We start from the raw sequence: 22,863 nt of genomic DNA, 5'->3' as shown, positions 1-22,863 counted from the left end.
CCAAGCGCCCAGTCCAGTGCTCTGCAAACGGTCAACGCTCAATAAATACAATTGAATGAATGAATATTGCTGTATTGTGCTTTCCAAGCGCTTAGGGCAGTGCTCTGCACACGGTAAGCGCTCAGTAAATACGAATGAATGAGTGAATATTGCTGTATTGTGCTTTCCAAGCGCTTAGGACAGTGCTCTGCACACGGTCAACACTCAATAAATACAATTGAATGAATGAATATTGCTGGATTAGTGCTTTCCAAGCGCTTAGGGCAGTGCTCTGCACACGGTAAGCGCTCAGTAAATACGAATGAATGAATGAATGAATATTGCTGTATTGTGCTTTCCAAGCGCTTAGGACAGTGCTCTGCACACCGTAAGCGCCCAATAAATACAATTGAATGAATGAATATTGCTGGATTTGTGCTTTCCAAGCGCTTAGGGCAGTGCTCTGCACACGGTAAGCGCTCAGTAAATTCGAATGAATGAATGAATATTGCTGTATTGTGCTTTCCAAGCACTTAGGGCAGTGCTCTGCACACGGTAAGCGCCCAATAAATACAATTGAATGAATGAATATTGCTGTATTGTCCCTTCCCCACAGCACCTGTATATATGTATATATGTTTGTACATATTTATTACTCTATTTGTTTATTTTACTTGTACATATCTATTCTATATATTTTATTTTGTTAATATGTTTGGTTTTGTTCTCTGTCTCCCCCTTCTAGACTGTGAGACCACTGTTGGGTAGGGACTGTCTCTATATGTTGCCAACTTGTACTTCCCAAGCGCTTAGTACAGTGCTCTGCACACAGTAAGCGCTCAATAAATACGATTGGTTGATTGAGTGATTGAGAGTGCTCTGCACACGGTAAGTGCTCAGTAAATACAAATGAATGAATGAATGAATATTGCTGTATTGTGCTTTCCAAGCGCCCAGTCCAGTGCTCTGCAAACGGTCAACGCTCAATAAATACAATTGAATGAATGAATATTGCTGGATTGTGCTTTCCAAGCGCTTAGGGCAGTGCTCTGCACACGGTAAGCGCTCAGTAAATACGAATGAATGAGTGAATATTGCTGTATTGTGCTTTCCAAGCGCTTAGGACAGTGCTCTGCACACGGTAAGCACTCAGTAAATACAATTGAATGAATGAATGAATATTGCTGTATTGTGCTTTCCAAGCGCTTAGGACAGTGCTCTGCACACGGTAAACGCTCAGTAAATACAGTTGAATGAATGAATGAATGGATATTGCTGTATTATGCTTTCCAAGCGCTTAGGGCAGTGCTCTGCACACGGTAAGCGCTCAGTAAATACAGTTGAATGAATGAACGAATGAATATTGCTGTATTGTGCTTTCCAAGCGCTTAGGGCAGTGCTCAGCACACGGTAAGCGCTCAGTAAATACAGTTGAATGAATGAATATTGCTGGATTGTGCTTTGCAAGCGCTTAGGACAGTGCTCTGCACACGGTAAGCGCTCAGTCAATTCGAATGAATGAGTGAATGAATATTGCTGCATTGTGCTTTCCAAGCGCTTAGGGCAGTGCTCTGCACACGGTAAGCGCTCAGTAAATACAAATGAATGAATGAATATTGCTGTATTGTGCTTTCCAAGCGCTTAGGACCGTGCTCTGCACACAGTAAGCGCTCAGTAAATACAGTTGCATGAATGAATGAATGAATACTGCTGTATTGTGCTTTCCAAGCGCTTAGGGCAGTGCTCTGCACAGGGTAAGCGCTCAGTAAATGCAATTGAATGAATGTATGAATATTGCTGGATTGCCCTTCCCAAGCGCTTAGTCCAGTGCTCTGCACAGGGTAAGCGCTCAATAAGTCGGATTGAATGAACGAATGGATGACGGCACGCGGCCGAGGACCCCTCCCCCGGCCCCCCGCCGCTTTCCGGCTTCATCCTCCCCGGGGGCAGGGGGGGCAGGCCGGAGCAGCCCGCAGCCCGGACCGTTGTCCCGGAGCCAGTTTGGGGGTGGGATCTTGCCCCCCCCGTTGCCCCGGTTGCCCGCCTTTTGCCCCGAGCCGGGGCTTCTGCCTGGGGCGGGGTCTGCCTTTCGTGGTCGCTCCCGAGCCCAGCAGTACAAGTACCGGGATGATGATGATGATGATGATGATGTTGTTCCTTTCGTCCCGGCAGGGCAGAGGTTCTTCCTCAGGCCGCGCTGCTCAGTGCAGGCGCACGGGCCTCCCACGGAGATCGCTCTCTCTGTCCTCCCCTCTGTCCTCCCTCTATCCCCCCGCCCCTCCCTCTGCTCCCCTCTTTCCCCCATCCCCCTCTTTTCCTCTGTCCCTCCTCTGCCCCCCATCCCCTCCTCAGGTCCCATCATGTCCTCTGTCCCCTCCTCTGTCCTCCATCTGTCCCCCCTTCTGCCCCTCTGCTTCTCCCGCTGCCCTCCGTCCCTCTGTCCCTCCTCTGTCCTCCCTCTGTCCCCCTTCTATTCCCCCTCTGCCCCCTCTTTCCCCTGTCCCCCTGTGTCCCCATCCCTTCCTCTGTCCCCCATCCCCCCTCTGTCCCCCCTCTGTCTGCTGCTTCTCCCGCTGCCCCGTCCCCCTGTCCCTCCTCTGTCCTCCTTCTGTTCCCCCTCTTTCCCCTGTCCCCATCTGTCCCCATCCCCTTGTCCCCCATTCCCCTCTGTCCCTCCCTCTGCTCCTCCCTCTGTCCCCCCATCCCTTCTGCTGTCTCCCCTCTGTTTCTTCCCTCTGTCCCCTTCTCTACCCCCTCTCTGTCCCCTAGGATCTCCATAGAGGGGCCCTAAGAGACCTCTCCCTTTCTTTAAGCTCACTGTGGGCAGGGAACCTGACTACCATCTCCGATGTATCGTACTCAAGCGCTTAGTACAGTGCCAAGCGCTTAGTACAGTGCTCTGCACACAGTAAGCGCTCAATAAATACAATTGATGATACTCCTCCCAAGTGCCTAGGATGGTGCCCAGCACACTCTAAGCACTTAATCAATTCCATGCTTTGGTTGATTGATGCTGGGCCACCAGGCCACTGTTGGTGGCATCAAGGCACCTCTGGGCTTCATAGCTTCTCCCCCGCCCCCCTCCCCCCCAGCTCTGACGCTGGTCAGACTGTGACCTTTTAGACTGTGAGCCCACTGTTGGGTAGGGACTGTCTCTATATGTTGCCAATTTGTACTTCCCAAGCGCTTAGTACAGTGCTCTGCACATAGTAAGTGCTCAATAAATACGATTGATGATGATGATGGTCAGGTGGAGGAGGATGCCAGGGAGGGCCAACCAGCTCCCTCCCGGTCACTTGTACTCCCTAAAAGTGGGCCTCCAGAGGGCCGGAGCCTTAGCTCCCCGGGGGAGAGGGCTGCCATGGGGAGTGGGGGTGGGGGGGAACCCCCCAGCTCCACTCCCCAATTGCAAGCTCTTCCTGATCACAGCAGACTTCCTAGGAGGAGTATTGGCGGCCTGGCAGGGGGGGTGAAGGTTGGAGCGGGAGGAATTCCTGCGAAGTCAAAGCAGGTGCCCTGACCCAATTCTTCATTCTCTCATTCACTCATTCCTTCATGCGGTCACATTTATTAAACATTTACAGTGTGCAGAGCACTGAACTAAGTGGTTGGGAAAGCACAAGACAACAATAAAGAGTGACATTCCCTGCCCGTAAGGAGCTCACAGTCTAGATGGGGGGAGATGGACATCAATACAAAGACAATTACAGATAAGCGCTGTGGGACTCGGTGTGGGCGGGGAGAGCAAAGGGAGCAAGTCCGTGTGATGCAGAAGGGCGTGGAAGTTGAGGAAAACTGTTGCATAATCTGGGAAGGCCTTTTGGAGGAGTTGTGCCTTCAGTAGGGCTTTAAAGGGCCCGGGGGGACAGTGGTTGTCTGCCCAATTTGAGGAGGGAAGGTGTTCCAGGGTAGAAGCAGGACACGGGCCAGGGGCCAGCAGCGAGGCAGTCAAGTTTGAGGCACAATGAGAAGGTTAGCACTTGAGGAGCACTGTGGACTGGGTTGTAGAAGGACCCGATTCTGAGTTCTGTTATTTCCATGGTTATTAGGGAAGGGCTCTCTCTTTCTCACACAACACAGACAGACTACTCAGCCTGGAAGAGTTAGAGTGGGTTCCAAATGACCTTGGAGTTTCTTCCTCCCCCCTCGTTTTACTTCTTTTGTTACGGCCCTCGATACCCGGTTCGAGTGTTTTCGGCCCTAGCGTGACATCAAGTAGCTAAATGTCTCCCTACTATAATCTTGTTTTCCAAATGGTATCTTTATAATAGACCTTTGGAATGTGCAGTGACCTTGAGAAGGTGTTGTTCGTTCTGGTTTGTTCATTCGTTCCCCTTTAGTTGGAGCAGAAATTTTGTATCCAGCACTGGCATTTGAAGAGAGATGAGCATTTTTGAGTCAAATGCAGCTGAGTTGCAAGGCAAGTTTCATTACTTTTAGGGAAGGTAGCTGTTAAGTGAATACGATTAGACCAGTAGTAGTCCCCGTAAGTGCTAGGAATGGTTAAGAATGGCTCATTGAGTGCAGTTGGTCAAGTGGGAATCCTCGTATCTTTCCAGCGATATATTGTGCTACCATCAATCCTAAAGCAGTGAAACTTTGTTCAGAAGTCCTTAAATTTAATCCTCTCCTGCTTAAAGTATCTTAAAAATATTTCCAAAGTAGTTTCACCAGGATCTCCTGATTTTGAATAATACAGGCACTTTCTGGCTAACTAGAAGAAGTGGAGTCAAAAGATTTAAATCTAAGAGCTATTTGGATTGCAAGTGGTTTTAATTGGATGCAGTAAAGAATAAGAAGAGCCTTTGACAATAGGGCCAGATAGAGAGCAGATCTTGTGATCATTGTAAAGAATCTGAGATTGAAGTGAAGACATTGATGAGATTTAGAAAAGCAGACTATGGGGCCTTCCCAGACTGAGCCCCTTCCTTCGTCTCCCCCTCGTCCCCCTCTCCATCCCCCCCATCTTACCTCCTTCCCTTCCCCACAGCACCTGTATATATGTATATATGTTTGTACATATTTATTACTCTATTTATTTTACTTGTACATATCTATTCTATTTTATTTTGTTAGTATGTTTGGTTTTGTTCTCCGTCTCCCCCTTTTAGACTGTGAGCCCACTGTTGGGTAGGGACTGTCTTTATATGTTGCCAACTTGTACTTCCCAAGCGCTTAGTACAGTGCTCTGCACACAGTAAGCGCTCAATAAATACGATTGATTGATTGATTGAACACATCAATCAATCAATATTTATTGAATGCTTACCCTGTATTGAGCTCTGTACTCAGCACCTGGAAGAGTAGTAATAGTAATAATGGTATTCGTTAAGGGCTCACTATGGGTCAAGCACTGTGGTAGATACAAACTATTCAGGTCGGACACAGCCCATGTCCCACACGGGGCTCAAAGTCTGAATTCCATGAGATGAGGTGACTGAGGCCCAGAGAAGGCAAGTGAGTTGCCCAAGGTCGCATAGCAGACAAGTGCTGGAGCTGGGATTAGATCCCAGGTCCTAAACCCGTGCTCTGTCCATTAGGCCAAGTACACTAGGAGTTAATAGACATGCTTCCTGTCCTCTAGGAGTTTACAGTACAAGGTAGGGGGCAGAGACAGACATTAAAAGAAATTTAATGATAAATTAAATTTATCAGATAGAAGGGAAGCAAAGGAGTCTAAAGGTTTGTACGCAAGTGCTGGGAGTGGGGGGAAGGGGAGTACCTAAGTGCTTAGGGGCTGTGGAAATGCTAAATTGGCAGTTGGAAGTAGTGTTGGAAAGAGGAGAGATTACTCAGGGAAGTCTTCCAGAAGGAAATGTGATTTCAAGAGGGCTGTGAAGATGGGAAGAGCAGTAGTCCACCCCATGTAAAGAGGAAGGAGCTCCACGTGGAAGGGACGGTGTGAACAGGAGGCTGGTGGAGAAGCCTATAGTCTTCTCATCAGCCTATCAGATAATTCTTACCCGTATTGCACCCTGAACAATGATGCATTAACATTTAATTCATCATCTTCATAATCAACTCAACCTACAGATCTCATTTGAGGAAAGGTTGGCACATTTAGGGATATGTTTACATAAATCTTGGGCAATGATTCAGCTACCCTGCCAGTAATAATGATGGCTTTTGTTAAGTGCTTACTTTCATTCATTCATTCATTCATTCATTCAATGAGCACATTTAGGGATATGTATACAAAAATCTTGGGCAGTGATTCAGCTACCTTGCCAGTAATAATGATGGCTTTTGTTAAGTGCTTACTTTCATTCATTCATTCATTCAATCGTATTTATTGAGCGCTTACTGTGTGCAGAGCACTGTACTAAGCGCTTGGGAAGTACAAGTTGGCTACATATAGAGACGGTCCCTACCCAACAGTGCGCTCACAGTCTAGAAGCAGCGTGGCTCAGTGGAAAGAGCACGGGCTTTGGAGTCAGAGGTCATGGGTTCAAATCCCAACTCCGCCAACTGTCAGCTGTGTGACTTTGGGCAAGTCACTTAACTTCTCTCTGCCTCAGTCACCTCATCTGTAAAATGGAGATTAAGCCTGTGAGCCCCCGTGGGACAACCTGATCACCTTGTAACCTCCCCAGCGTTTAGAACAGTGCTTTGCACATAGTAAGCGCTTAATAAATGCCATCATTATTATTATTATTATTATTGGGAGAATAATGCTGTACCATGTCAGAGAAACTTCATTTCAAGGGAGTAAAATGGCTAGTTAAACCAGAAGACAAAATCAATGAGAAAATATCATTGAGTGGAAGAAGTTATAACCTACTTGTGAGCAGAGAACGTGTCTACCAACTGTCGTATTCTACTCTCCCAAGTGGTCAGTACAGTGCTCTGTATACAGTAAGTGCTCAATAAAAACCATTGATTGGTGAAGAAAATACAGAACCAGTTTTAGCAGTTCAGCGAGAGAACAGGTGGATCTGAGAAATAAAGAAGGAAAAGTGCTCTGAGAGCCGACTGGCTTCTGGGAATCAGCTGAGGAAACAAAATCAGATTTCCCAAATGGCATAACTGAAAAAGTAAGCTTGTTTTACCTGTGGCACTACAGAATATAAATATACTGTATCTAGTTCTGGAGTTTATCTGAAGAACCATTCTTACTGCATATTCATTTTTATCAATCAATCAATCAATCAATCAATTGTATTTATTGAGCGCTTACTGTGTGCAGAGCACTGTACTAAGCGCTTGGGAAGTACAAGTTGGCAACATATAGAGACAGTCCCTACCCAACAGTGGGCTCACAGTCTACAACAGTGGGCTCACAGTCTAAAAGGGGGAGACAGAGAACAAAACCAAACATACTAACAAAATAAAATAGAATAGACATGTACAAGTAAAATAAATAAATAAATAAATAGAGTAATAAATATGCACAGACATCTATACATATATACAGGTGCTGTGGGGAAGGTCACACAGCAGACATGCGGCAGAGCCGGGATTAGAACTCGTGATCTCTGACTCAATCAATCAATCAATCGTATTTATTGAGTGCCCGCTGTGTGCAGAGCACCATTTTTAGCTTTTAAAAGAAAAACACAAATGCAGGATGAGAGCATCATCTGGAATGTCTACCGTGGGAAGCAGCGTGGCTCAGTGGAAAGAGCATGGGCTTGAGAGTCAGAGGTCATGGGTTCTAATCCCACCTCTGCCACATGTCTGCTCTGTGACCTTGGGCAAGTCTCTTAACTTCTCTGAGCCTCAGTTACCTCATCTGTAAAATGGGAATTAAGGCTGTGAGCCCCATGTGGGACAACCTGATCACCTTGTATCCCCCCCCCCCCAGAGCTTAGAACAGTGCTTTGCACAAAGTAAGCGCTTAACAAATGCCATCATCATTATTATTAGTGATAGTTGAATACATAGCAACTGTTAACCCCCAGAGCCAACAAGGAGAGAAAATTGGAAGACAAAGTCCAGACAGAGTTGTGGGAATGGCAATACTAAAAAAAAAACCAAAAACCTAAGGTGAAAGTACAATGTCCTGGAGGCCTAAGAAAGAGGGAGTGGTTAACTAGAACAAAGGCAACAGGTGGGTAGGGTGAAGAGGACTTTAAATTAAGCCGGGATGTTATCGCTAGTGACTTGCAGGGATTTCAACTCAGCAGGGGCAATGGAAATTACATCACAAAGCACTTGAGTTGAAGGGAAAAAAAAAAACAAACTCCAGGCAAGGAATGCCTTCCACTCTTCTTTCACGATAAAAAAGACCCTGATCTTCAAGCTTCTTTAAATAGAAAGGCGGCTCCTTTAAGTTTCCTAATATGGCTAAGCAAGGCTAGTACACCCAAGGGAGATTGGGGGGCTCCCCACCAAGCCAAGGAAGTTTGGCAATTGGAAGAAGTAGGCCACATCTTCAGTCAGCCCTTTAAGTCAATTCGATGGTGCAGGGCAGGGTGTCTTAGATGCATTAACTGGGCAATCGTTTCCATTCTTGTTTTCCTCATGGCAGTGAAGGGGGATGAGCATAATATTTTTTAAAGCCTTTTCTGGGGGCCGGGGGTGGGGGGGAGAGTGGAATTCCAGAACGATTCCACCGGGAGCAATGAAAGGACAAAGGAATCTCTTGGCCTGCAGTTGATGTATAAGTGGAGGAAACTAGATTCTTCCTTGTAGGGATTAAGGACTTTGTGGGGAAGCTCCTTCCACCCTCTCCTGCTCTAATCAATCAATGAGTCATATTTAGTGAGCACTTACTGTGTGCAGAGCACTGTGCTAAGCACTTGGGAGAGTACAGTATAACAAAGTTGGTAGATTCGTTCCATGCCCACAGCAAATTTAAGAGTCTAGAGGAGGTGACAGGCATTAATTAAATAAGGGAATTACAGATGTGTACATAAGTGCTATGGGGCTGAGGGAGTGGTGAATAAAGGGAAAAATCCAAGTGCAAGGGTGACACAGAAGGGATTGCGAAAAGAGGGAACTGAGGATTTCGTCAGGGAAGGCTTCTTGCATGAGATGTACCTTCAGTAAGGTTTTGAAGATGAGCACAGTGTTACCTTTGAACTGAAAAAGGATTCTCTTAAATAGAGCCCATCTGGTATTGTATTCTGTGGTGTGTAAAATCGAGACAGCCTTTGATGGTAGAGGTGTAAGCATTACAATAGACCATTTTAGCTCATCTGCTGCCTTTCAAAATGGTGCCACTTACTGGAGTTTTGCCTGAACTTTCAAAGTTCACAACTGATTTCCTTTCTTACTTAGTGTTGAAGTGGTGGCTGACTCAACCTACAGATCTTATTTGAGGAAAGGTTAGCACATTTAGGGATATGTAAACATAAATCTTGGGCAAAGATTCAGCTACCCTGCCAGTAATAATGATGGCTTTTGTTAAGTGCTTACTTTCATTCATTCAGTCGTATTTATTGAACCTTTACTGTGTGCAGAGCACTGTACTAAGCTCTTGGGAAGTACAAGTTGGCAACATATAGAGACGGTCCCTACCCAGCAGCGGGCTTACAGTCTAGAAGGGGGAGACAGACAACAAAACAAAACATATTAACAAAATGAAATAAATTGAATAGTAAATATGTACAAGTAAAATAGAGTAGTAAATATGTACAAACATATATACAGGTGCTGTAGGGAGGGGAAGGAGGTAAGGCGGGGGATGGAGGGGGGAGGAGGGGGAGAGGAAGGAGGGGGCTCAGTCTGGGAAGGCCTCCTGGAGGAGGTGAGCTCTCAGTAGGGCTTTGAAGGGAGGAAGAGAGCTAGCTTGGCGGATGTGCGGAGGGAGGGCATTCCAGGCCAGGGGGAGGATGTGGGCCGGGGGTCGACGGTGGGACAGGTGAGAATGAGGCACGGTGAGGAGATTAGCTGCAGAAGAGCGGAGGGTGTGGGCTGGGCTGTAGATGGAGAGAAGGAAGGTTAGGTGGGTGGGGGCGAGGTGCTGGACAGCCTTGAAGCCGAGGGTGAGGAGTTTTTGCCTGATACGTAGGTTGATTGGTAGCCACTGGAGATTTTTGAGGAGGGGAGTAACATGCCCAGAGCATTTCTGCACAAAGATGATCCGGGTGGCAGCGTGAAGTATAGATTGAAGTGGGGAGAGACATGAGGATGAGAGATCAGCGAGGAGGCTGATGCAGTAATCCAGTCGGGATAGGATGAGAGATTGAACGAGCAGGGTAGCGGTTTGGATGGAGAGGAAAGGGCGGATCTTGGCGATGTTGCGGAGGTGAGACCGGCAGGTTTTGGTGACGGATTGGATGTGGGGGTGAACGAGAGAGCGGAGTCAAGGATGACACCAAGATTGCAGGCCTGTGTTACGGGAAGGATGGTAGTGCCGTCAACAGTGATGGGAAAGTCAGGGAGAGGGCAGGGTTTGGGAGGGAGTAAAATAAATAGAGGGAGCCAACGTCATCCTCCTGGCCTGGAATGCCCTCCCTCCCCACATCCGCCAAGCTAGCTCTCTTCCTCCCTTCAAGGCCCTACTGAGAGCTCACCTCCTCCAGGAGGCCTTCCCAGACTGATCCCCCTCCTTCCTCCCCCCTCCTCCCCCTCTCCATCCCCCCCACCTTACCTCCTTCCCTTCCCCACAGCACCTGTATATATGTATATTTGTTTGTACGTATTTATTACTCTATTTTACTTGTACATATTCTATTGATTTTATTTTGTTAATATGTTTTGTTTTGTTCTGTCTCCCCCTTCTAGACTGTGAGCCCACTGTTGGGTAGGGACTGTCTCTATATGTTGCCAACCTGTACTTCCCAAGCGCTTAGTACAGTGCTCTGCACACAGTAAGCACTCAATAAATGCGATTGAATGAATGAATGAGGGAAGATAAGGAATTCAGTCTTGGACATATTGAGTTTTAGATGGCGGGCAGACATCCAGATGGAGATGTCGTGAAGGCAGGAGAAGATAGGAGCCTGGAGGGAGGGGGAGAGAGCAGGGGCCGAGATGTAGATTTGGGTGTCATCAGCGTAGAGGTGATAGTTGAAGCCGTGGGAGCAAATGAGTTCACCAAGGGAGTGAGTGTAGGTAGAGAACAGAAGGGGACCAAGAACTGACCCTTGAGGAACCCCCACAGTAAGGGGAAGGGAGGGGAGGAGGAGCCCGCAAAAGAGACTGAGAATGAATGGCCGGAGAGATGAGTGATAAGAGATAAGATAAGAGATGAGAGATAAGAGATAACAGTGCTTACTGTGTGCCAAGCACTGTTCTAAGCACTGGGGTAGTTGCCAGATAATGATAATAATAATAATGATAATGATGATGATATTCGTTAAGTGCTTACTATGTGCCAAGCACTGTTCTTAGCACTGGGGTAGATACAAGGTAATCAGCTTGTCCCATGTGGGGCTCACAGTCTTAATCCCCATTTTAAAGATGAGGTAACTGAGGCACAAACAACTCTTTCTGACTCCTGGGTCCGTGCTCCTTCTATTAGGCCCCACTGCTATATTTTTGAAACAACTGTATCCTCTTTATCTTGCCCCATTTTCTAAAAAGGGAAAATAGCAAAATGGCACGTAAGCCTGTGTGGGACAGCGACTGGGTCTTACCTGATTATCTACCTGCTCTATCTATCTTACCTGATTATTATAGAGAAGAAGCGTGGCTTAGTGGAAAGAGCATGGGCTTGGGTGTCAGAGGTCGTGAGTTGTAATCCTGCTCTGCCCCCTGTCAGCTGTGTGACTTTGGGCAAATCACTTCACTTCTCTGTGCCTCAGGTACCTCATCTGCAAAATGGGGATTAAGATTGTTAGCCCCATGTGGAACACAAGCTATATCATCATCATCATCAGTCGTATTTATTGAGCGCTTACTATGTGCAGAGCACTGTACTAAGCGCTTGGGAAGTACAAATTGGCAACATATAGAGACAGTCCCTACCCAACAGTGGGCTCACAGTCTAAAAGGGGGAGACAGAGAACAAAACCAAACATACTAACAAAATAAAATAAATAGAATAGATATGTACAAGTAAAATAAATAAATAAATAAATAGAGTAATATCCAACCTAAATAGCGTGTATCTATCCCAGCTCTTAGTACAGTGCTCAGCATGTAATAAGCACTTAACAAATACCACAATAAAAAGCCTAGAAATGACTTAAATTCTTACCAACAGTAGTATCATTATAGTATTTCACTTCTGCTCTTTATAAAAAATATACAGTTCCACCATTACTACTTCTCCACCCTTCTCTGTCTCTTGAACATACTACCCCAAAAGATATTTAGATGATGCATTTAGAAAATTCCAAAGTCAATCACTATAATAGTCAATTGCAAACCCTTGTCTAATTCCCACTTGTGTATTCTTTCCCAGAGTTCAGTACAGTGCTCTGCACACAGTAAGCACTTAATAAATACTATTCCTAAATGTTATGTCTATTATTTTTATGGAAGGTTGGCTTACTGATAATTGTGTCCTAATAGTATTTCTGCTGCCTAGCAAAGTTGGCTGGCATTGAGGCTCAGATTATTTTTTTTTTTTCCCTCTCTCCTCATCCCTCTCCCCCGGGGATTTGGGTGGATTCAGACAGGTTCCGCGTAATCTTTGCAAAAGCATTGTGAGGGGATTTAGCCGTACGTCCCACTAAAATCAATTGGAATTACATAGCTAAACCACAGTACGGGTCCTAAAAGACTTTTTCCTTGCTGACAGTTGGCTTCCTGGAGGCCTGTGCGCTGCATGTGACTTGCTACCAGTCTCAGACAAAATGAGGAGAGATAGGCCGAGTTGAGGTGGAGCAAGTAGCGGTAAGGGCAGGTGAAGAGCAGAGCCCCTTCTCTTCAGAGTATCTGCAGTTAACTTGTCGCCTGAAGCCGTGGGAGTTGAGTTTGGAGAAAGCGCTTGACCCTGAAAATTGTTTGGCAAGAAGCACAGTTTTCTGTTTCAGCTGGAGAAAGGGAGAGCCGGCAGACAGAAACATGGAAAATAAGAGCAAAGCAATTGAAACATGCCATCTGCACTTGAAATGAGCCCAGTGAACTCAAGCCTTCTTTTAGGTTTTTGGAAAAAAATGGTATTAAGCACTTGCTATGTGCCAAAGCACCGGGGAAGATAATAGTTAATGAAGTTGCCGACTTGTACTTCCCAAGCGCTTAGTACAGTGCTCTGCACACAGTAAGCGCTCAATTAATACGATTGAATGAGTTAATGAATGAAGTTGGACACAGTCCCTCGTCCCAAATAGGGCTCACAGTCTTAATCCCTGTTTTACAGATGAGATTACTGAACTGAAGCACAGAGAAGGGAAGTGACTTGCACAAGGTCACTCAACAGATGAGTGGCGCAGCTGGGATTCGAACCCAGGTCCTTCTGACTCCTAGACTTTTAGAGTGTGAGCCCACTGTTGGGTAGGGACTGTCTCTATATGTTGCCAACTTGTACTTCCCAAGCGCTTAGTACAGTGCTCTGCACACAGTAAGTGCTCAATAAATACGATTGATTGATTGATTGATTGATTGATTGATTAGACCCATGCTATATCCACTAGGCCATGCTGGTTTACTTTAGGTAGGGTAACCTGGGTATCACCTGCAGCACATGGCAAAGTGAAGCAGATAGAAATGAATTTCCTGTTTCTATACCCTCCCTAGCTCTTGGCTAGTAAAACTGTTTTGGGCAACTAGAAGGTCTTATTTTTATAAATATGGAAAGGGGAGATCGAGCAATCAGTGCTATTTATTGTGCATTTATTCTGGGCGGATCACTTCACAAAGTGATTGGAAGTCTCTGCCTTCGAGGAACTTATTTGCACGGGACACATAGGTGGAAAATTATGTATTTAATACAGGCTACTTTTGTTAAACCATAACCTCAGAAATGTACATGTAGAGGAAAGATGTTTTTATAACATTTCAATGTTGTTGTTTTTTTAAAGAAAAGTGTTTGAAAGCGGTTGTGCTTTCAAACGCGATTCACCAATTTTGGTTTGGGTTTTTGGTTTGTTTAATCTCATTGTAATCTGCATGGAAAGTTCAGTCTGGATGTCCTGGATGGAAACCAAATAGAATTTAGAGAAGTCGTTTTGCCAAGGTTGGCAGATTCATTTCTGGTCACCGCACACTTGTTTTTCCTGATGGTTGAATGATTTGACAGTTGTACAAAGAGAGGTTGAAAACGCTGCCTTTTCCAGACTCCTGGCACCTGCCTCTGAATGTTTTGCTGATTATTCTGCTAGCATTTAGGTTCAGATGGGCCAAGAATTTTTTCCTTGGTTTATTTCAGAGCTCTACTAGTTCTAAGAAAAGCTTTGCACTTGTCCTGGAAACCAGGTTAGGAGAATTAAAAAGGAAGGTGGATAGCAGTACCTATCCTAAGACTCAAACTTTCATTTCTAATCTGCGTGCTTTTTTTAATGGTATTTGTTAAGAGCTTTCTATGGCTCAGGCACTACACTAAGTGCTGGGGTAAATATGAGATAATTGGGCTAGACACAGTCCCTGTCTCATAGGGCACAAACTCTTAATCCCCATTTTACAGATGAGGCACAGAGAAGTTATTTGCCCGTGGTGGCACATCAGACCAGTGTCAGAGCCAGAATTAGAACTCAGGTCCTCTGACTCCGATGCCCGTGCCCTTTCCACTAGGCCACACTGCTTCTTATGGGAGAAGAGCATAATTTTATTTATGGCCTTTAGACACAGATTGAGCAATGTTGCTGATGCATTCTCCCTCCCTTCCCCCTCCCGTAAAAATTACGTCCCTAAGCAAGACTTTATGTGTGTCCTGTAAGGGATTAGTTCTCATTTCATCTTTCACATGCAAGTGTGACTAAGAAGTTCTTTAATGGATATTTTTAAGAAGACAAGGATATTGAATCTCTCTTCATTCTCCCTCAGCCTCCTCTTCTGGCCCTGTCCTACCCCAATGCTAATCCAGTCCTCTGTAGCTCTGAAAGTCAGGTTTGATAATGAAATGTTGAGTCCTACCTGCTTGCTAGCTTGTTGGTTCACCAGAGATCTGAGACTACCTCATCATCATCATCAATTGTATTTATTGAGCGCTTACTGTGTGCAGAGCACTGTACTAAGCGCTTGGGAAGTACAAATTGGCAACATATAGAGACAGTCCCTACCCAACAGTGGGCTCACAGTCTAAAATACCTGGAGGAACAAGTCTTATAAGACGTTGGTACTATTTCTTAGGTGTATCAAGTCTTTGGAAAAAGAAAAGAAAAAGCATACCATACTTACTCTTTTCCATTCATTTGCATATTTCATCTTTTCAGTAGCAAGCTCTGTCAATCAATCAATCAATCATATTTATTGAGCGCTTACTGTGTGCAGAGCACTGTACTATGCACTTGGAAAGTACACATTTCACTCTTCTGCAGTTTTCCAAAATCACTTTTCTGCAGCTCCCAACTTGGCTTTTAAAAAATCTGAAAAATGTTCAGCGGCTTTGCTTTTGCAAAACGGTGAAGACATTTTGCTGCGCGAGAAACTTTAGAAATGTGGGTGTGGTGTGACGGCACAGCTTCTTGCTGAACATTTCCTCATATCTAGGGAAGGGATGGGAATGCCGCAATGATGGGAACACAGTCCTGCTTATGAACAGAGGAGTGATCACATTTCTTGACTGGGCTTTAAGCGTGGATTTTTCATGTTTGCTTTATGGGATTCCATATTCTATTGGGAAGTTTTCACCAATCAATATATTTATTGAGCACATGTGCAGAGCACTGTACTAAGAACTTGGGAGAATAACACACAACAGAATTAGCTGACAGGTTTCCTGCCCATAAAGACTTTAAAAGTCTAGAGGGAGAGACAGACATTAATATTAATAATTATTTTATAATAATAATAATGGCATTTGTTAAGTGCCGACTATGTACAAAGCACTGTTCTAAGCGTTGGGGAGGATACAAGGTGATCAGGTTGTCCCACGGTCTTAATCTACATTTTACAGATGAGGTAACCGAGGCCCAGAGAAGTTGTGACTTGCCCAAAGTCACATAGCTGACAAGTGGTGGAGCCAGGATTTGAATCCATGAATACATGACTTAAAGATGTGTACATAAGTGCCGTGGGGTTGGGGCGAATGTCAAATGTCTAAAGCTCAGAGATTCAAGTACATAGGTGTGAGGAATCGTAAATTGAAATATCAAAATTGTTCATGTGGCCTTTCTAAGTGCTTTTTATTATGTAGTAGTTTGTGATTATGTTGTCTTGCAGAGGAATGAAAAGCAAATTGATTTTTAATGCAACCCTCATTTTACAGATGAGGAAACTGTGGGAACCCCATGAGGGACAGGGACTGTGTCCAACATGATTAAACTTGTATCTACCCCAGAGTTTTAAACAGTGCTTGAAACATAGTAAGTGCTTAACAAATAACATAAAAAACCACCAAAACAGAGAAGTGACTTGCCCAAGATCACATAGCAGGTAAGTGGCAGAGCTACAATTAGAACCCAGGACCTCTGACTCCCATTCATTCATTCAGTCGTATTTATTGAGCACTTACTGTGTGCAGAGCACTGTACTAAGCGCTTGGGAAGTACAAGTTGGCAACATATAGAGACGGTCCCTACCCAACAGCGGGCTCACAGTCTAGAAGCCTGGGCTATTTCTACTAGGCCTCGCCGCTTCTCGTAAAATGAAAATTTGTCAATTTTTGAAGTGCTAGATTCTTGGATCTCCCTTGTTCATGTAATTCTTGCATCTCAGAAGCTGAAGTGAAACCACTCTGATGCAACATGGCATATATGTAGTTTAACAATGAACGAGCAACGCTATTTCATAAGCTTAAAATAGAAACTAAATTTTGTGCGAACGAAATTACAAAAGGAAGCAGTGGCAAGAATATACTCCATTTTAGTATCTGGCCAAGGCCTTGTGCATCTTGCCTATTTCTGGAAAAAGGGTCACTGATTTAGAGTTCTAAATTTAAGCTGGGGGATTACTACTCACAAGGTTTACATTATATATGCCTATCTCTCTCTCTCCAGAAACACTCCATCTCCTAATGCTACACCAGTCTCCCATTTAGTTGTGATGGTAGGTTCTAGAGTTAATAGAACAGGATTCTGTAATGAATATGAAGGCTGTTACCTTGTAGATGCAGGAACAGGAGCAAGGTGACGAGGAGTAGGATCAAGGGCTAGACACCAGTGTTGGTAGGGTTAGTATGTTCTCTGACTCAAGCAGGGGCAAGAAAGTGTGTACACTTCCCCTTCTCTTCCATGCTCCTGCGCATTGCTGGAAAAATGGTTTTTATCAGAACCAGCATGAGAAAGCTGGGAGCCCTGCTGAAGTAGAACAAGCAGCGTGGCTCAGTGGAAAGAGCACGGGCTTTGGAGTCAGTGGTCGTGGGTTCAAATCCCGGCTCTGCCAATTGTCAGCTTTGTGACCTTGGGCAAGTCACTTAACTTCTCTGGGCCTCAGTTACCTCATCTGTAAAATGGGGAGTGACTGTGAGCTCCCCATCATCATCAATCGTATTTATTGAGCACTTACTGTGTGCAGAGCGCTGTACTAAGCGCTTGGGAAGTACAAGTTGGCAACATATAGAGACAGTCCCTACCCAGCAGTGGGCTCACAATCCCCATGGGACAACCTGATCAGCTTGTATCCCCCCAGTGCTTAGAACAGTGCTTTGCACATAGTAAGTGCTTAATAAATGCTATTATTATTATTATTATTATTATTATTACTCTGCCACCTTCCTTCTGGGTGACCTTGGATAAGTCACTTAATTTCTCTGGGCCTCAGGTCCCCCATATGTAAAATGGGAATTAAGACTGGGAGATTCATTTGGGACACGAACTGTGTCCAACCTGGTTATCTTATACCTATACCAGTGCTTAATACAATGCTTTACACAGAGTAAGGGCATAATGAATACCATACAAAGAAAAGAAGACTGGGTCCCCCACTACTTTGAATTCTCCATCTTCTACTGAATATGCATCATTCTTACACTCACAAAGACCCTTCCTCATGGAGAGGTGGAGACCTTTCATTCTGTCTAGCATAAGGCTGCAGTGATTTGGTCCTCTGAAAAGTTAAGCATGCAACCAATGTGCACACACATGTAGGCAGTGTTTGGAAAGCTTGGGCAAGATGAGTATCCCGGAGGGGAGAAGTAAACTTACAGTGCCCCTTTTTTTAATGATATTTAAGTGCTTACTATGTGCCAGGCACTACACTAAGCACTGGGGTAATAATAATAATAATAATAATAATAATAATTGTGACATTTGTTAAGCACTTATTATGTGCCAGGCACTGTACTAACCATTGGGGTAGATACAAGCTACACAGTCCCTGCCCGACATGGGGCTTCTCATTTTACAGATGAGGTAACTGAGGCAAAGAGAAGTTAAGTGACTTGCCCAAGGCCACACAGCAGATAAGTGGCAGAGCGAGGATTAGAACCCATGACCTTCTGACTCTCTACTACTCCATGCTGCTTCACTTGGTGTACAAGATAATTGGGTTGGACACAGTCCCTGACCCATATGGACCAAACTTTGAAATTCAACTTTCTCTATTACTAAAGCCATGTTTTAGTCACAGATATAGCCTTCAAGGTGAAGGCGTATTAGCCTGGAGGTCAGCAGGTCACAGTCTTAATCCCCATTTTACAGATGAAGTAACTGAGGCACAGAGAAGCCCAAAGTCACACAGCAGACAAAGTGGCCTTGCCGGGAATAGAACCCTGGTCCTTCTGGTTCCTAGGCCTCTGCTCTCTCCACTAGTTCATGCTGCCTTTGAAGAAAGACACTAAACAAAGGCTGGTACTGTAGAATTATTCTTATGGAAGGTTGTCTGAGTGTGGACTTCCAGTAGATTGTCTCCCTGAGGATAGGTTATTTAATTGGGCTCTCCCAACTATCCAGTACAATGCTTTGCGCACAGTGGGTGCCCAGTAAAATGCTCAACCCGTAGTGGCTATCCATCGACTGAATGTGGGAATCTGTGGACTTCTCCATCTGGATGTCTGCCGGCCATCTAAAACTCAATATGTCCAAGACTGAAGTCCTCATCTTTTCTCCCAAACCCTGACCTCTCCCTAACTTTCCCATCACTGTTGACGGCACTAACATCCTTCCCGTCTCACAAGCCCGCAACCTTGGTGTCATCCTCGACTCTGCTCTCTTGTTCACCCCCACATCCAATCCGTCACCAAAACCTGCTGGTCTCACCTCTGCAACATCGCCAAGATCCGCCCTTTCCTCTCCATCCAAACCGCTACCCTGCTCGTTCAATCTCTCATCCTATCCCGACTGGATTACTGCATCAGCCTCCTCTCTGATCTCCCATCCTCCTGTCTCTCCCAACTTCACTCTATACTTCACGCTGCTGCCCGGATCTCGTCTTTGTGCAGAAACTCTCTGGGCATGTTACTCCCCTCCTCAAAAATCTCCAGTGGCTACCAATCAACCTACACATCAGGCAAAAACTCCTCACTCTCGGCTTCAAGGCTATCCATCACTTCGCCCCCTCCTACCTCACGTCCCTTCTCTCCTTCTACAGCCCAGCCAGCACCCTCCGCTCCTCTGCCTCTAACCTCCTCACTGTGCCTCGTTCTCGCCTGTCCCGCTGTTGACCCCCAGCCCATGTCATCCCCCTGGCCTGGAATGCCCTCCCTCTGCCCATCCGCCAAGCTAGCTCTTTTCCTCCCTTCAAAGCCCTACTGAGAGCTCACCTCCTCCAGGAGGCATTCCCAGACTGAGCCCCCTCCCCTCCTTCCTCTCCCCCTCCCCATCCCCCCCACCTTACCTCCTTCCCCTCCCCACAGCACCTGTATATATGTTTGTATATATTTATTACTCTATTTTACTTGTACATATTTACTATTCAATTTATCTTATTTTGTTAATATGTTTTGTTGTCTGTCTCCCCCTTCTAGACTGTGAGCCCGCTGTTGGGTAGGGACCGTCTCTATATGTTGCCAACTTTTACTTCCCAAGAGCTTAGTACAGTGCTCTGCACACCGTAAACTCTCAATAAATACAATTGAATGAATGAATGAATGAATGAATGTGGACCTTGGAGATTTGTGTTGGAAGTTTGTTTATTTGATCGTTTATCAGTTGCCTAAGACTCTTTATAGCAACCCCTATAAACAAAAAGGTAAGACTACCAACTCTGTTGTATTGTACTCTCCCAAGTGGTTAAAACAGTGCTCTGCACACAGTAAGTGCTCAAAACATAGCATGGATGTTTTGATTTGAGACCCAAAATTCCATCTGAGTTTTTTTTCACTCGTCTCCTGAATTTCCAGTTGACTATAAAATGGATTTATAAGGCATGCAATCTTGTCCTTTAACCTAGTGACAAATGATTTAAATGATGAACAGCCACGTATACTTTTTATTTGGTGAGCTGGAGGAACAGATACACATTTCACTGGCCGAAATAGGTACTTCTGATTTGGGAAAAACATCACATCTGCAATCCTTCTTTTTTTTATCAACTCTAGGCAGTGTATCTGTAAGTGAAAGGAAGAATAAATAAAGGTAGGCTGACATCAAGCGAGATACGATTAAGACCGTGGTAGAAAGACGATCTGTCTTTTTATTGTATAAGTTTGTCCTAAAGCATCCAAGGGTGCTGTGGCTTGATGATGGAAGATACACTGGAGGATGTCAAGACATATGGTGCTTACTGAGAGAGAAAACATGCCAAGACTTCAAGCTGATTACTCAGAACCTGGATCGGTTAGCTGTCTGTCCCCTCTTCACCAATTGAGAGATGAGGATTACTATGCAAATTGTGTGGCCAGAGAAACTGAGACAGTTTAAGTATTTTTCACAAGATAACAGTTAACCAGTGGCAGGTCAGAATTAGAATTCCAGGATCCTGAATTACTAGTTGGAAGTAAAATCCTGCACCCACTTTGGGGAAAGAGTCACCAAAATTTCCAAAGGGCCAGATTTTGAAATTCAACTTTAGTACTAAAGTGATGTTTTAATCACAGATATAGCCTTCGAGGAGGACTAATAGTCTGGAGGTCAATCAGTCATATTTGTTGTGTGCTTACTGTGTGCAAGGCATTGTACTAAGTGCTTGGGAAAGTACAGAAAACAATGTAACAGACGCATTCCCTCCTCACAAAGAGCTTAGAGTGGCAGACATAAATTAATATAAATAAATTATGGATATGTTCATAAGTGCTGTGGGGCTGGGGGAAGGGGATAAGTAAAGGGAGGAAGTCAGGGCGAAGCAGAAGGGAGTGGGAAAAGAGGAAGTGAGGCCTAGTTAGTGAAGGCCTCTTGGAGGAGATGTGCTTTCAATAAAGCTTCGTTGGTTCCCATTGAGCACTTACAACTTGCAGGGCATTGTACTACGCGCTTGGGAAAGTACAATACAACAGAGTTGGCACACGCGTTCCCTTCCCCTGAGTACTCCCAAGTCCGGTACACTTTCCACTAGCTGTGCTGCTTCAGACCCAATCGCTGCCCCCAAGGAACTTACACACTAGACAGGGGATGCAGACAATAAAATAAATCAGGGTGGAGTGCATACCAAAATGATTAAGTGATACAGACCCAAGGGCATAGACAACACAGAAGGGAGATCTCTGGGAAGAGATATAATTTTAGTAGGGGTTTGAAGGTGGGGAGAGTAGAATGGTGATCTCTCGGGTTTGGGAGAAAAGGAGTTCCAGGCCTGAGGGAGATGATGGCAAGGGATCACAGAAAGAAAGATGAGCTAGAGGTACAGTGAGCAGGTTGGTGTTGGAAGATTAAAGTGTGTGGACTGGGTTGTGGTACGAATTCAGCAAGATATGGTAGGAGGGGGAGAGCTGATTGAGTGTTTTGAAGCCTGTGGTAAGGGGTTGCCAGCCAAGTGCATAAGCAATGCAGAAGGGTGGGCAAATATGGGAAATGAGGGGTTAATCAGGGAAGGACTCATGGAGGAGATGTAATCTTAGTAGGGCTTTGTGCAGTGGCAGTCTCGTAGCCTGTGAGGATGATCCGAGGCGTGATTATTGCTGGTTGAAAACTTTTCCCAATACCCTGCTGGGACGTCTTGTGACACTGATGCTACTGGCAATTTTTGACTATTTCTCAGGAGGACGGCCTTCTCTGTGGTTTAATGTGTGGGCGTCTTATCTGGTCTCTTTCCTCAAGCTTTCCGTGTTGTCTCCTTCTGTCCTCGAACTTCGTAGGTTGGCATGCGCGGCCCAATGTTCTCCCTTCCTCCACCCTGCTTGAATTTCCCGCTCCCCTTCTCTGGGCCCCCCTGCGCGCTCTCTGTTCTCGGGCGTAATCAATGCACTCAGGGCAGCCCTCCTCCACACACAAATGAATAAGCGCTCAATCCATTCCACTGAGTGAGGGATGAGCAGTGATAGATAACCAGCGTTTTTTCCCGATGGTCGTCCTGTGTGCTAGCAGGGTCCATTTCCTCGTTTCCTTTCCTCAATGGCCAGTTTCCTCCCCACTCCAGCTCTCAGGTGCAATAGAGAAGCAGCGTGGCTCAGTGGAAAGAGCCCGGGCTTGGGAGCCAGAGGTCATGGGTTCAAGGCCCGGCTCTAAAGCTTGTCAGCTGTGTGACTTTGGCCAAGTCACTTAATTTCTCTGTGCCTCAGTTACCTCATCTGTAAAATGGGGGTTAAGATTGTGAGCCCCACATGGGACAACGTGATCACCTTGTATCCTCCCCAGCGCTTAGAACAGTGCTCTGCACATAGTAAGCACTTAACAAATACCAAAATTATTATTATTAAAGCCCCTTGATACATCCCCAACCCCTCAGCGCTTCTGTATATATCCCTATACTCTTTTTCCCCTTTCTGTAATTTATTTTAATGTCCATCCCCTTTTCTAGACTGCCAGGTCCTTGTCAGCAGGGATTGTGTTTACCAACCCTATTGTATTGTTCCTTTCATAATTCAGTCCTCTGCAAAAAGTGCTCAATAAATAGATTGGCAGATTTTCTGGCACCCTC

General features: G+C 45.2%; 1 non-coding gene across 1 annotated transcript; it reads left to right on the top strand.

The window, feature by feature from the left end:
* Window positions 1-21,847: 21,847 nt before the first annotated feature.
* LOC119929098 lies at window positions 21,848-21,988 on the top strand. Its single transcript, XR_005451239.1, has one exon. It is a non-coding gene; the product is annotated as a U4 spliceosomal RNA (small nuclear RNA).
* The last annotated feature ends 875 nt before the right edge of the window (window positions 21,989-22,863 follow it).

Source organism: Tachyglossus aculeatus, chromosome 5 (assembly GCF_015852505.1).
Source record: "Tachyglossus aculeatus isolate mTacAcu1 chromosome 5, mTacAcu1.pri, whole genome shotgun sequence".
NCBI lineage: Eukaryota > Metazoa > Chordata > Mammalia > Monotremata > Tachyglossidae > Tachyglossus > Tachyglossus aculeatus.
The sequence above is the reverse complement of the archived record's forward strand: the minus strand, read 5'-3'. Positions and strand labels throughout refer to the sequence as shown.